At 43.7% G+C, this 10,781-nt stretch overlaps 1 protein-coding gene across 1 annotated transcript in view; it reads left to right on the top strand.

The window, feature by feature from the left end:
* Window positions 1-10,781, top strand: part of micu1 (mitochondrial calcium uptake 1) — a 180,106-nt gene that overhangs the window by 32,277 nt on the left and 137,048 nt on the right.

Below are 10,781 nucleotides of genomic sequence, written 5' to 3'. Positions count from 1 at the left end.
GAGAGAGAGAGAGAGAGAGAGAGAGAGAGAGAGAGAGAGAGAGAGAGAGAGAGAGAGAGAGAGAGAGAGAGAGAGAGAGAGAGAGAGAGAGAGAGAGAACACATTGACTGGTGGGTGTAGCTGTAAAAAGGAGAGATGCAGAATTTGGCATGCATAGCAGAAATGTGTTGGTGGCGAACACGTCCGCCTGCTGTCCAACTGTATTGGAAGTCTGAGAGTACGATATCTCTCTCTGTTGCCGCGGTGCGGTCGGTATATTCACCAGGCTCTGATAGTTAGTAGATACGGCACGCGGTGCGGTCGGTATATTCACCAGGCTCTGATAGTTAGTAGATACGGCACCACGCGGTGCGGTCGGTATATTCACCAGGCTCTGATAGTTAGTAGATACATGCGGTGCGGTCGTATATTCACCAGGCTCTGATAGTTAGTAGATACGGCACGCGGTGCGGTCGGTATATTCACCAGGCTCTGATAGTTAGTAGATACGGCACCACGCGGTGCGGTCGGTTATATTCACCAGGCTCTGATAGTTAGTAGATACGGCACGCGGTGCGGTCGGTATATTCACCAGGCTCTGATAGTTAGTAGATACATGCGGTGCGGTCGGTATATTCACCAGGCTCTGATAGTTAGTAGATACGGCACGCGGTGCGGTCGGTATATTCACCAGGCTCCGATAGTTAGTAGATACGGCACGCGGTGCGGTCGGTATATTCACCAGGCTCTGATAGTTAGTAGATACGCGGTGCGGTCGGTATATTCACCAGGCTCTGATAGTTAGTAGATACGCGGTGCGGTCGGTATATTCACCAGGCTCTGATAGTTAGTAGATACATGCGGTGCGGTCGGTATATTCACCAGGCTCTGATAGTTAGTAGATACATGCGGTGCGGTCGGTATATTCACCAGGCTCTGATAGTTAGTAGATACATGCGGTGCGGTCGGTATATTCACCAGGCTCTGATAGTTAGTAGATACATGCGGTGCGGTCGGTATATTCACCAGGCTCCGATAGTTAGTAGATACGGCACGCGGTGCGGTCGGTATATTCACCAGGCTCTGATAGTTAGTAGATACGCGGTGCGGTCGGTATATTCACCAGGCTCTGATAGTTAGTAGATACATGCGGTGCGGTCGGTATATTCACCAGGCTCTGATAGTTAGTAGATACATGCGGTGCGGTCGGTATATTCACCAGGCTCTGATAGTTAGTAGGGCCTAACAAAAATAATAGTTGGTTTCAGGTTGGTTGTCAGGGTAGGTAGGGAATTTTTTTTTTTTTTTTTTATTTTATTCTTTCCCACGGCGACTATGGATAGGGAATTTCTTTATTTAATTAACCCTTTCACTGCCACACGACAGAAGGATGCGGAGCTAATGATGCTAATGATGGAGCATCGCCGTCGGTTGTGTGATAGTAAAGGGCTAACCTTCTGTATTGTCACAGTGAAAGGGTTAACCGGCTGTCGTGTGGCAGTGAAAGGGTTAAAATGTTCACAACAACATGGATGCATGTACTCTGCCAGCATGTTTAATATCCATAATACTAAATGTTTGACTAAGATTTCTATGAAACTTTATTCTAAAAAAAAAAAAAAAAAAAAAAAAATGATTTTTTTTTTTTTTAATATATAATTTTTTTTTTAAACTCATAAAATATATTGGGTCGCACCTAAATCGGCAGGGTCGGTCAGCAACCTGAAACCAACCATTATTTTTGTTAGGCCTAGTTAGTAGATACGGCACCGTCTGCCGGTGTACTCACTGCGTCGGAGCAACAGCCTGGTTCGGATGAATCATTTTGTCTTGTGTAACATAAACTGTGTGGGCGCTCGTCGACTCCAGACTGTGAGTGTCCTCGATTTGGTTCCGTGCTGATGGAGAGGCTGTGCTGTATTATGTACAGTATGAGTGTACAGCGGTAAAGATTATGTAAAAAAATAAATGTGCATTTATTTTTGTTTGTTGGTAAAGTGCCCATTTTAAGGCTTGTGGCTGACATGAGTGATTATCATTATAATAATGCCCCTTCACGCTGTGTAACCTTTACAAAGTGTAGTGTAACAGTTAGAAAATGGTTTTAAATGTGTTACGCAAGAACTTCTCTCACGATTATGTAAAGAAATGACTGTGAGCAAATGGGTCCAAGAGAGACTGAGAGGACTCCCTGTTTTTGTGACACATCAGGCTCGTTAAAGTGTAAGTTCAGAGTTCTGGACTCCCAGCTCTATCTCCTACATGCTGTCCTTCATACTGTAGCTCTGGGCCACAGAACCAATGCAAAGTCAGTGGGGCCATCCATCCAGTTATGTGGTATTTTAAACGTCTTCTCACCAAACGAAGGATGAACCACTGTATCAAATGCTTTTCACAGATCCAGAAAAAAGAGCGGCACAGTGTTTCTTACTGTCCAAAGCAGTTACTATATTATTTTTAACTAATGTAATAATGGCTGAAATAGTATGATATTGATATTGGCTCTGAAACCAGATGGGTGCAGACTTGAGACGGAGTGCCTCTAGTTGGCTGTTAATCGATCATAAAAAAGACACGCACATCATCCCATTACTCTGTGGGATGGATGTGGGATCAAAAACAAAACACAAGTCTGAGGAAGAAGCTGCTCGAAACATTGCTCGCTGCATAATAACACTCTTTCAACGCAAGCTATTTTTGATGTGCGGATCGACTTGTTCTTATCTTTAGTCGGTTGTTAACCAGAGATTTCAGGGTTTTAGTGAGGCAAAATAACTTCGAAATTGGTCTGTAATTATTGAATGAATTTCTATCGCCACCTTTGTGCAACGGAAACAAACGTGCCCCTTTCTAAATATTCAGAAAAACACTTGAGATAGAAAGATTGAATGTATGCGTAAATTGCTCTGTGATGAATGAAGCAGCCAGTTTCAGGAAAAAAATAAATAAATAGGATCCAAATTCTCCTCCAGTTGAACTGGAATCAATGGCCTGTAAAGCTGCATATGCCCAGGCCAGGGGTGTAAAAAGTACCCAGAAATTATACTTAAGTGAAAGTATGGGTACCGTCTCAGAATCGTACTCCAGTAAAAGTCAGAGTATCTGGCTAAAAACACACTTGAGTAAAAGTAAAAAAGTTTTTACTTTTAAATGTACTTAAGTACTAAAAAGTTAAAGTAAACTTTTTTCTGACTGTCTATTCTTCTGATGGCAGGTGTCAAAGATCCCCGCTTTCTAGTCTTGCACAAGGACCAATCAGCATGGGTATGGGCGTGTTCATTTTCCATTGATGGGGATTTGATTGACTGTTTTTAAATAAAGCGTGGCCGCAGGATTAATAACGTTAACGTTAGTTCGGCCAGAGAAACAAATACTAAAATTGTTGGACCTGCGAGATTTGTACTTTCTACTTTGTAGGTCTGCATTTAAATGTAAGGAGTAAAAAGTATGTTTTTTTTTTTCTCTGAAATGTAATTGAGTAAAAGTATACAAGTATACAAACTTAATAATACTTGAGTAAAGTACAAATCCCCAAAAACAGTACAGTACGTTATACCACAAGTATTGTAACGAAGTACAATTACTCAAGTACTTTCACCCCTGCATATACCTCACCTGTAGAAAAGGGCTGAAAGGTAAATGGCTCAAACACACTCATCACTAATAACGGGGAGCCCTGTATATGCCCTGTCAAATGAATGCCCGGCATCTGCAAAATGTTTGTTGAATGCCAAGCAAACCTCTCTCCAATCAGAAATCCAAACAACCCCCACAATTAACGTGAGTGAAAGGGGAAATGTAAGTACTCACTTTTAATAAGAGTTCACTGCCTTCCAAAACGTTGCATGGGTGATTTAGATCTAGATGATGAATAGATTTGGCTTCTCTCACCGGTCTCCAGAGCTTCTGGCAGGTGACCAGGCTCTATCCTCCTCCTTTTCCCTGAAGAATAATAATATACTGTGCCACTCGTCCAACCTGCCAGACTTATCAACACATTTCCCTCTGTTGCTGCCTATTCTCCAGGCGTTAAAAGAACGGAATAAGAACTGCAGGGCCTGTCCGTGCTTTCAGTCTTCCTGTTTATGAGAAATAGATATATAGACTGTTGAGAGAATAAGCCTCCCAGCCTCCCATCAGTGTTGGTGATGCTCGGATCAATAGACTAAGGCCATGGTTACACTGGGGTTTTTGTTTTTGTTTTTGTTGCTGAATGATTACGTTTGCTGTCCTAGGCCCCGTTTAGACGAGCGTTTTGTGAACAGAAACCGCAAAAGTCATCTTGCGGTTTCACTTTTAATTTTACGTTTAGACGAGCGTTTTGGGATGGAATTCTGCGTGCAGACGACGCTGTAACGACTCGAGACGACGGAGCCCCACTGTCACACGATTGGCGCATATGTCACATGACGTGCTGTGAAGACCCGCCCTACTCTGCCTCTGATTCGCAGACTGTGGATGGGGAATGTGATTGCACCAAAGCAGAGTCACTCACAGACAGTGGGTCCACTCACGCCGCGGGACAGATTCTTGTGTATTTAACCCTTTCACTGCCACACGACAGCCGGTTGTGTGATAGTAAAGGGTTAACCTTCTGTCGTGTGACTCGTGTGGCAGTGAAAGGGTTAAAAGTACTGCCAATGTAGCCTTCAGGTGATCTCCGTTGATATAAGTCAGACATACTTGCTTTGTTTACGTCTCGGCTACTGGCGCATACCTGCTACCTGTGACGTAAGCAGTACGCGCGACCACAGCCGTGACAACCCTTTCGTCATCGTTTTAACAGATATTTACGTTTTGATAGTTTAGACGAGATCGCAAAGCTTTTGCGTTTCTAGGAATTCCACCCTGGAAGGTAGTCTCACTTTTTTGCGGTTTCACCCCGTTAAAAACGCCGTTTCCGTATAAACGAAAGGCACATCCGCAAAAATATTTTTGCGGATTCACCTGCTAGCGTTTCCGTCTAAACGGGGCCTTAGTTAAAAAGAAACGCCGTTTTGGCAGGATAACCCATTGCCAGTAGGGCAATGCTGAAATTGTGTTTCCGTTTTGGATACTCGCCAAAACTCGCCGACAACGTGCCATGTAATCTGCGCGAGCCGCATACGGAGCCGTTGTTGCTCAACGCCCATGCGCAGTAGAGACCCGCACGGTTATTTCCAGTGTTTACAGCAGAGCTCCGGTTGCCTTTCGAATAGACGCGTTGTTATAAGGAGCCCAGTCCAAGCTACAACAGTCTGCATTCCCTTAACAATTGTTTGTATTCAGCCGTATTGTATTGTACCCATTCTGCAATCTGTTAAATAAAGTTTACATCCATTCATTCTGCTAGCATTAACGATTGCATGAGCAGCTGGCTAACATTAGCTACCAGACCCTGTTAGCTCAGAGCTCCTCTTTCAATCTTAACAAGCATTAAACAAAATGGCCCAGTCATCTATTCACCTTTGTTTAATACATGAGGCGTTGTCTAATGTTATCTAGCTACTGATAGCTCCCGATATCATCAGTTTGGTGCTGGCTGGCTAACGTGAGCTAACGTTAGCTACGTCCAAACCCTGTTAGTTGTTATAAGGAGCCCAGTCCAAGCTACAACAGTCTGCATACCCTTAACAATTGTATGTATTTAGCCGTATTGTATTGTACCCATTCTGCAACCTGTTAAATAAAGTTTACATCCATTCATTCTGCTAGCATTAACGTTACCAAGCTGCTAGCCACAATGCTATACTGTTGTACTGACATATTCCATTCACGTTAGCATGTAGCTAACAACATCAGAGATCTTTTTGTGAGACTAAACTATCCGCTCTTGGTGGTCAATTGTGTTGATGTTAGTTTTGTTTCATCAACAAATGAGAGAGCAGAACACACAGTGAATGTATCCGTTTGTTTATTGCACTTTTATTGCACTTTCTTTGCTGAAAAATTAATGCTACATTGGCTAAATGGCTCACGCAAGGCATTTAAAGATGGTGTTTTTTTTTTTTTTTTTTGCAGGAAGTGTATTGGCACATTCAACTTCTGATTGGTTGAAAATTGCCTTCATGTTCGCCACCTACTGCCACCTACTGCTTTGGCATTGTACTACATCACTGTGCTCAGGAGGCAAAACCAATGTCTAACTTGCCTGCCATTACGTTGCGTTCTGGAAAGCGAAACTGACCTTGAAAACGAAACGAAAATAGCCCTGTGCTGTGTGTAACCGCTAGACATTAGTCTGAGGAGAGGCAGTGAGCGAGAGGACAAAGTCAGTCAGGCCCTTCCCTTCCCGAGGGCCCTCACAGCCCCGGAGCCACGACGGCTGACTCCTCTGGAGGGTTAGTGGGGCGACCACACAAACACACTCTCGTACACTGACCGTGATTTCCCCAAAGACCCATAGGGCCCACTGGGGGTAGAAGGGAGGGGGGGGGGGGGGGTAAAAGTGTTGGAAATGTAGGGCAGCCAGCCATAGTTATATTTCCCTCAAACGCATGCATTCACTGGCACGCACACACTGACTTTTTGACCTTTTTAACACACACTTGTTAAATCCAACCTATCCATACGGGGAGACGGGAGCTCCTGACATCATCCTCTCTCGTGCTGGAGGAGGAAACGCAACACCAAATTCAAGTGCGTCTGAGAGAGAGAGTGTCTGTGTTGTAAAAGCCTAAAGGTCCAGTTCCACACCCACTCTCTCTCAGTGTAATACCACTGACTAGAGTTGCCCTCAGGCTCAGAAGAAGTTCTTCTCCTCCACTAACATTCATACAACGTTCTCAGTTACTTAAGTCCATTTTGATACTCAAATCTGTAATATTCCAACATTATTGTCCTCTTGCAAATTAATAATGTTGATTATTAAAGGACCTCTTTTTAAAATCTAGTGCCAAAACATTTCTGATTATATAATTGTGAAGCTAGAGATAATTTCCCAACACCTCAGCCAGCACTCGGCACAACAAGACATGGAAGATGACTGAAGAAATAGCGTAATATCCATTAGTCAGACTAATCAACTAAGAGACACTCAGAACTCTCTAAATCAGGGACCCAAATCTGCTCCGATGCTTCTGCTCCGATCATTGTGACGGGTGCAGAATAAATTTTGGAAATTAATTGGGAGTGTGACGTTGCTAAATCTGAGTGTTATTACGAACAGTTATCCCATTAGTTCCCCCAAACTTACTGTCGGTCTGTTATGTTAAGCTAAGAAGTCTGCTAAGAGCCCGGAAAAGGAGCCGCGCCCACAGGAAGCAGAGATGGAGGGTGTGACAGAAATAATCGTTAGATCAGTCGACTAATCGAAAAAATAATCAACAGATTAGTCGACTACCAAAATAATCGTTGGTTGCAGCCCTAAACAACACGCAGTCAACTAGTGTGCCGGCACTGTCTCCCTGTCGTCTTGGGGGATGTAAATATCGGCGGACGTCTTGGGAGCGGTTTTAGAAGAAGACACTTGAAATAAGCGTGTGTTCCACCAGTAGATGACTTCAATGTCTCCCTCAGGGCACTGTGTTTATTTCCTCCACATCTTGGAAGCAATGAAAAGATATTCTATTTAAAAGATGGACGTGTGTCGTGTGTAGCAGATTGAAAGGGTTGCATGCCAAAACTATCCACTTTGAAAAGAAAATTGTTGCCAGAAGATCACTATTATTCAACGTTTCAAAAGAAGTAATTTTCAAAATTATTATCTCGTCAACACAGGTCTTTTGCTAGATAACCTACTAGGCTAGAATTCCTTTTATTGTTGGTTGTTTTTGCCAGCAAATATATACTCTACTCTAGCAATCTATGAGTTTGTGTCAGTTTTGCTCAAATGGTGGATATTTAAATGTATACAGTTTATACAACCGAGAGCAATATTGTTTGCAGAGGGCTAATATGCGTCTCAACTGCACTGGGAATTCTCTTGTAAATGTACTCTGCTTTCCATTTTATTCATTATATCTATATGGAGCAGAGTGTTTGTTTTCTTTAGTGTTGCTTGGCAATATGTGATTGTTTCAACAACTGTATTAGTTGGCAGTGCTTCATCTTTTAATATGAATGTCTCAATATTTTTCATATTAACAAAATGTTGTATAATATAAAAGCTATATCAGGCTTAGGGTCGTACTTTATATCAACACAGCTGTAATGAACTTGTGTAGCTGTGTAACACACCTAGATTCAAAGCTAGTTTGCTGCATGGGAAGTGAAACATCTACCGGTTGGGCTGGGTATCGAAATTCAATACATTTATGGTATCGATCGGATTTTTTCAATACTACAGAGTATTAACTAATTCTGTCATTTGATACATGATTATTTCTATATATTATCTTTTTTTTTTCTCCTTTTTTCCGATTTTTCTCCCATCCCACTGTTAGTCGTTATGCCAATTCCCAACCCCCTTCCTGATTGTTGCGCGCACCCCCCCCCCCCCCCCCCCCCCCCCCCACCCTACTGTTGGTCCGAGAGGCCGGAGACTGTCGCATGTTTTCCTCCGACACACGTGCAGCCAGCCGGCAGCCAGCCTGGCAGCGCAGATTCTCACTGGGAGAGTGTAACGTGTGGAAGGTCACACTACCTTTCTCCAGATCCTACCTTCGCTGTGCAGGCGCCCCGACCGAACTGTAGGGGTCGCTGTCCACAACGCCCAGGACCCACCCACGGCTCCCCTCCCCCTAACTCAGCCAAACAAGTTAGTATAGCGATCAGCCCGAGCCAAGGCAACGCGGACTCTCCGGGAGTCGAGACCGCAGCCTCTTGCATTGGTGACGAGCACAATCTCCGCTATGCCACCTGACCGCCCCCTATACCTAAGTAGTTAACCTTGTCTGCTTCAGTGAGCCAATATGGATGCTTGTTCACAAACAATTAGGCTCAAGGCTTCAGACTAGAGAAACTACTGTAACAAGTTGCCGCTGCTGTCGGTCGTCAGGTGGAACAGGAAGTGAAGAAGTCACTGGCTAAGGTTCAATCAAATTAAACCTGTAGCTACATCAGGTACAAACAATGGAGCGCCACTCGGTGACCAAACATGGCACTGCAACTAAATAACAACACAGAAATACAATAGGCACATTTGTGACTGTTACAAATATAACACGTTTTATACTCGTGCCACACGATTTTGGCCTGTGCTACAAACTTATCAACCGCTGTAGCATCAGTGCTATGTGCAAAAAAAGTTTACATACAGCCCTGTTTAAATGGCCTATTATAAATCCACCATCGGTCAACCTCTAGTTATAATGGTACGACAGCTACTCCTGTCGTTGAACCAGGCAGTCAGCCACCCAAGTGATGCTCTTGTGGACAGTATCACCTGTCGTGTGTCGTCGTCATCCCCCCCCCCCACACACACACACTCTGAACACCTCTGCCCCCCCCCCCCCCCCCCCCAGGCTCCCTCCATGATGTCCACCCCCCGAGGGGCACTTCTCTGTCAGCCAGAGCCGCCCCTAAAACACAGAATTCGTTTCATTTTTCTCTTTTGATTGTTGCAGTAATGGAGTCAGGAAGCCGGGAGGTTAATATCCCTGTTCCATCAGGTCTGACAGCTCGTTCCCCAACGCCGCCGCCGCTCGCCACCAGGCCCTCTCTCTCCAACTCATCCCTCCACACACTCTGTCTCCGTCTTTCTCTCTCTGTCTACAATTCAAATTCACTTTATTGGCATGACGGGGGAAAACGTTGCCAAAGCAATGCAAAGAACACACTAAACATTGACAAATAATTATTATTAGTAAATAAATAATATGTGAATATTAACAATAAAGAATCAAATAAATGAATACTAGGCAGGAATACTTATGAACATATAATGTTTCAACTGTGTTCCTTAATGCGTCTGAAGAAGTCTTTATTTGTCATGCAGCAAACACACACTCGTAAGATGGGGGCGACACACAGGAACACACACACACACACACACACACACACACACACACACACACACACATGCATCGGGTCGCCGACAGGGCTGGACTGGGACAAAAAATCAGCCCTGGCATTTTTGGCCCAGACCGGCCCACCACAATCGGCCGGACACCATCCTTGCGGTACCCTTAAATATGCGTACCTACAGTACTATTCCCCCAAACCACTACAAAGCTGGGTAGTAAGTGCCATGGACAAGTGGACCAGTGTACACTACTCACTCGCTCTTGGCTGAATCTTGTTTTGGGTGGTGATGTAAAAACACCTGCATCATAGCAGGCTCAGGACGGGCAAAGTAGTCTACAGCATGTTCCTCCCTGTCTCTCTCCTCCACAACCTGGCTTGACTAGACATAAGGAGATAGAGCGATGATTACAATTAACTCGTACATTCAGGTCCAGAATTGTTGGAATTCCCTGACAAAGATGTGCAAAACGCTGTACAATTTAAACAATACCATACTGGTAATGAGTTGTTTATTCAATTAATGCATGGAGCTGTTTCATCTTATTTCATTTGATACTAACTACTCAGTTCATACAGATTTCAACTATCCAAATAGCAATGATGAATATTGCATAAGGTTTACACAGTTAATAGATTACCTTTTTGTTTTATATTCATGTTCAGAGAGGAGTAATAGTTAGATCTTTGTATGTGTGATTTATGTGTGATTTAAATCAATGGTGTGCTTGTTTGTTTGGGGAGTTTGACCTACAGTTAATGTGCCTACCATGTGAAGGTGCATGATCAATGGACGGCACAAAAACAATTTGTGTAGGTGGAGACTAGAGCTACCACAGATATTAATAAGTTATAACAGTAAGTAATCCATACCATATATATCCTAATAGTTACCTTACCACCATACTTGGCTGAAAATA

This window comes from Notolepis coatsorum (genome assembly GCF_963971535.1).
Source record: "Notolepis coatsorum genome assembly, chromosome: 9".
In the NCBI taxonomy this organism is placed as follows: domain Eukaryota; kingdom Metazoa; phylum Chordata; class Actinopteri; order Aulopiformes; family Paralepididae; genus Notolepis; species Notolepis coatsorum.
The sequence above is the reverse complement of the archived record's forward strand: the minus strand, read 5'-3'. Positions and strand labels throughout refer to the sequence as shown.